Below are 4,803 nucleotides of genomic sequence, written 5' to 3'. Positions count from 1 at the left end.
ATATATATATATATATATATATATATATATATATATATTTTTATTTGCTGATTTCTATGGCTTTAGTTTTTGAACTAGATCTTTGTGCCAGGACTAGACCCTACCCTCCAGGCATGCTTTTGAATGGGCTATTCAGCCCTCATTAGTCTCACCCTGCATTACTTGGGTTCCTGTGCTTATCTCTACCTCTGAAATTGAAGTCCTTGGATTCTTTCAGGATCAGACCATTGGACTCTTAGGAACCTCTAGCTGAGTCTAAATACAGTGTTAGGGCCCTCAGAAAACCTAGCTGGATCCCCACGACACCCCTGTGACTTTCTGTGGGAGCCCTCTACTCTCCCTGCCTCTGGATTCAAGTCCCTCTTAGCCTTAATGGGTCTCAGGATCCCACCTTGGTTTCTTACAGTGACATTGGCTTATTGGTAACATCCCTATTGCCAGTTTGAATTGCTTTTGATGCATTTCCAGGGTGGAAATCCAGATTTTTTTTCCCCAATTATTATTACTCCATGTGTAAATTCCAGGTTTTTGTAATAGAAGGTATATAGAAGCTGATCAATTTGCCTCTGTTTAGGGACACATTTTGGCTGGAAATTAGTGCTGTTACTGAATGGCAATATCAACTTTAGAAAGTTTCCCATTACTTGTACTTGAATATAATGTAGACCTGAGACATTCCTCCTCAACTATGTGTTCCCAGAAAGCTATCTCTGCTTCTAGGTTCTTTATGGATTAAAATTCTCTTTGAGTTATATTTCATCAGCCCCAACTCATGAATTTATTTTTACTATTTTACTCCAAAGCACACAGTTCAAAACAAAGATATTTAATGAAAAAAAACCCACATAATAAAAGTCAAAATAAGAAAACATTATCCTAAATTTGTGTATATGTACAATGGGAAGAGTGAACATGGATAGGTAACACTTGAAGGAACTGCACACAAAAAAATATGAGATATGGGTGCACATATTTAAAGGCAACTTACTCCTCTGCTATTACAGAGCTGCCTATAAATTCTGGTTATGTCTTGTTTCTGCACTTTGTTGTGCCTTATCCCTCTATGCCTTATTTCTCTGCTATACTTGGTCCTTAGTTATCCAGATATTTTTAGGGCCATCATGCCTTGGGATTCTGTGCTTAATAACATTGTCCTCAGCAGGGGAGGGATACAGCTATTCAAGCAGAGTTTGTTTCCAGGCCCCTTATGAACAACCTCCCCTCAGCTCTACTCTACCAGAAGATAATGTACACCATGAACATAGAACTAAATTCTCCTCTACTGTGTCCTCAAACTTGCTCAGTTCAGCTTTCCTTTGACTTGTGTTCAGAAACCCATTTTAGTTCTTAGCTTTTTTCATACTCCCAAGCCTTTGAAAATTATTCCCAGAGATCTACTTTCTCAAAAGGGAAAGGAAATGAGTAAAACTGTGTGAGTAAACTACATTTATTTTACTCTCATATTGCTTCTCTGTTCTAAGAAAGTCATAAGGGCTTCAGTAGTTGGAAAAGCATGTATAGGTTATTAAACTTTGTCCCACCTATCCCCTACTCTCCTCTCCCAAATCCTGCAACAAATCATAGTCTATTCTCTTGATCTCTTATCTGTATCTGTATGTCTTCTCTCTTTCTCTCTGTCTCTGTCTCTATCTCTGTTTCTCTGTCTCTGTCTCTGTCTCTGTCTCTCTGTCTCTCTCTGTCTCTCTGTCTCTCTGTCTCTCTCTGTCTCTCTGTCTCTCTCTGTCTCTCTGTCTCTCTCTCTCTCTCTCTCTCTCTCTCTCTCTCTGTCTGTCTCTCTGTCTGTCTCTCTGTCTGTCTGTCTCTCTCTGTCTCTCCCTCCCTCCCTCCCTATGTATGAGATACAAAATATAGTACATTTGCATCACTCTTACACATGTAAACTGTGACAATTCTCTTAATTTCTCTAGCCCATAGTTTCCATGTTTGTAAAATTATAGGGTTGTATTTAGGAAAATTTTAAGGTTTAAGATCAATTCAAAATTTAAATCTAGTGCCCTATAGTCTTAACATATATTTATAAAAAAGGAAAATTTTCAGAAATGAATGTAAAGAACTTTATCAACATTTTTGTTCATATTTTAGAATACTATATTACCTCCTTCAATTCATTTTAATTCAATTTTATGTATATAATATATGTGTAAAGCAAAATATTTATCCCAAGTTAATAATTATAGGGTGCCTAAAGGACTATGGAACATAGAAAATATAAGCTATTTGTGTCAATGTACTATCTGAATAAGTCACAACATCCCTAAATTGACAAATGATGAGTGAAATGTGAATAGTATTTTAATGTTTTTAGAGAACTCTGCATTATTTAGGTCAGCAGCAACACTTCTTACTCTACAGTGGTCAGCTATTACCTTCAATGCCCCACAGTTGGCATTGATCTTGGCACCACTTACTCCTTTGTGGGGAGTCTACCAACATGGGAAAGCCGAGATTATTGCTAATGACTACAGAAAGAGGACCACCCTGAGCTATGTTGCCTTCACTGACATAGAACGTTTAACTGGTGATGCTGCAAAAAATCAAATTGCATTGAGCCCCACCAACAACAGTCTTTGATGCCAAACATCTGATTGATTGCAGATTTGATGAAGCAGTTTTACAGTCAGATCATGAAGCACTGGCCTTTCATGGTGGTGAATTACACAGGCAGGCCTATGTTCCAAGTAGAATGCAAATAGAAGACCAAAATTTTCTATCCAGAAAAAGTACCTTCTCTGGTCTTGACAAAGATGAAACAAATTATTACACTTACCTTGGGAAGGCTTTCTCAAATGCTGTCATCACAGTAGCAGCCTACTTCAATGATTCCCAATCTTAAGTCACCAAAGACACTTGAACCATTGCTGGTCTCAATGTACTCCAAATCATCAATGGGCCAACTATTGCTGCTATTACTTATAAGAGAAATGGTTTAATCTTTGACCTTGGACGTGGTAACTTCTATGTCTCCATTCTTACCACTGAGGCTGTCATTTTTTAAGTCAAGTGTAAAAACACCTTTGGGTGTTCTTAATTTCAAATGCCAGAGACTGAATTATCTTCAAAACATTATCATGGGAACACCTAAAGCTTTAAGCCTTTATTGTGTTGTTGCACAGGACATCCTATGAGCCAGTTTGTTGTGCTTTAGAAAAACACAAGTTACCTTGGTATTTATTTCTATTCCATATCCTACTTTCTCTTTCCCCCTACAGAAAAAAATCCAACTTAAAAAAATAAACCATTTGGAGGTGTGTATGTTAACTTTATGAATTTATTTAAGTAACTTCTAGCTAGGGCTTTTTTTTATGAAACAACTAATGGTTAGAGCTTTTAGAACTGCTAACAGTGGCAAATGTAACTTCAATCTGAGGATACTTGAGTGGGAAGGATATGGACAACTACTTGATGAATCATTTCATTCCCTTCATTTCAATCATTTCATTAATTTTCCAAGTGAAAACAAAAGGAGGACCTCAGTAAAAACAAGAAGTCCAGTCACTGTCTGAATACCTCTTATGAATGTGCAAACATACCCTCCCTTCCAGTACCACAGCCAGCATTGAGACTGAGTCTATGAAGCTACGGATTTCAATATCTCTATCATCCTGGTCTATTTTGAAGAACTGAATGTTGACCTCTTCCTTGGCATGCTGGACTTTGTGGAAAAGGTTCTATGAGGTGCCAACCTAGGTCAATCACAGATTCATGACATCATCTTTTTATTGTTTCTATATTTCCAAAATCCAGAAGCTTCTGAAGGATTTCTCCAAAGGCAAGGATGAGGCTTTTGCCTATGGTGCAGATGTTCAGGCTGCCACCTTGTCTGGACATAAATCTGAGAATGTACAGGTCTTATTCCTCTTTCCCTTGGAACTGAAGCTGCTGGTGGAGTTATGACAGTTCTGATCACACCCAATAACATAACCCCCACCAAAAAAATTCAGACTTTTACCACCTCCACTGACAGTCAGCCTGGTGTGTGTATTTAGATTTATGAAGGTGAGAGAGCAAAGACAAAGGATAACAACCTGCTTGGCAAGTTTGAGCTTCTAAGAATCCTCCGTAGGGAGTTTTCCTTAGATTGAAGTTACATTTGTCATTGATGCAAATGACATCCTCAATATTTCTGCAATGGATAAAAACACAGGCAAGGAGAATAAGATAACCATCACCAAAGACAAAGGTCATCTGAGCAAAGAAGACATGAAGGGCAAAGTCTAGTAGGTGGGGAATACAAAGCTGAAAATAAGAAGTAGAGAGAGAAGGTATGTTTCAAGAATTCTCTTAAATCTTATGCTTTCGATATGAAGGCAACTCTAAAGGATGAGAAACTGCCAGGCAAAATTAGTGATGAAGACAAACAGATGATCCTTGGCAAATGTAATTAAATAATCAAAAGACTGGATAAGAACCAGACTGCCAAGAATGAAGAATTTGAGCATCAGCAGAAAGAATTCAAAAAGGTCTGTAATTCCATCATCACTAAGGTGTATCAGAGTACAAGAGGCATGCTGGAAAGCATGGCTGGTGAGTTCTGAGGGGGGTGGAGCAACTCATTCAGGAGGTCGTACCCACCATCAAAGACGTTGATTAAATAAACCAAAGGAAATATTTCACACAGGCTTCCAAAAATCGAAGGAGTCAAATTTATATACAAGCAAAGCAATTTAAAAGTAACATTAAAGTACTGGGTAAATCTGGGCATTCTGAATATTTGATTGTGTGCAGAGGGGGAATTGTACAACATTGCACTTTATCAATACTGTAAAAAAATGGAAATGAAAT

At 37.7% G+C, this 4,803-nt stretch overlaps 2 pseudogenes; both read left to right on the top strand.

The window, feature by feature from the left end:
- The window catches only part of LOC123254173, a 3,819-nt pseudogene extending 803 nt beyond the window's left edge, over positions 1-3,016 (top strand).
- Positions 3,017-3,481: 465 nt separating this feature from the next.
- Positions 3,482-4,556, top strand: LOC123254163 (annotated as a pseudogene).
- The last annotated feature ends 247 nt before the right edge of the window (positions 4,557-4,803 follow it).

This window comes from Gracilinanus agilis, chromosome 1 (genome assembly GCF_016433145.1).
Source record: "Gracilinanus agilis isolate LMUSP501 chromosome 1, AgileGrace, whole genome shotgun sequence".
NCBI lineage: Eukaryota > Metazoa > Chordata > Mammalia > Didelphimorphia > Didelphidae > Gracilinanus > Gracilinanus agilis.
This window is presented reverse-complemented; position numbering and strand designations above follow the sequence as displayed.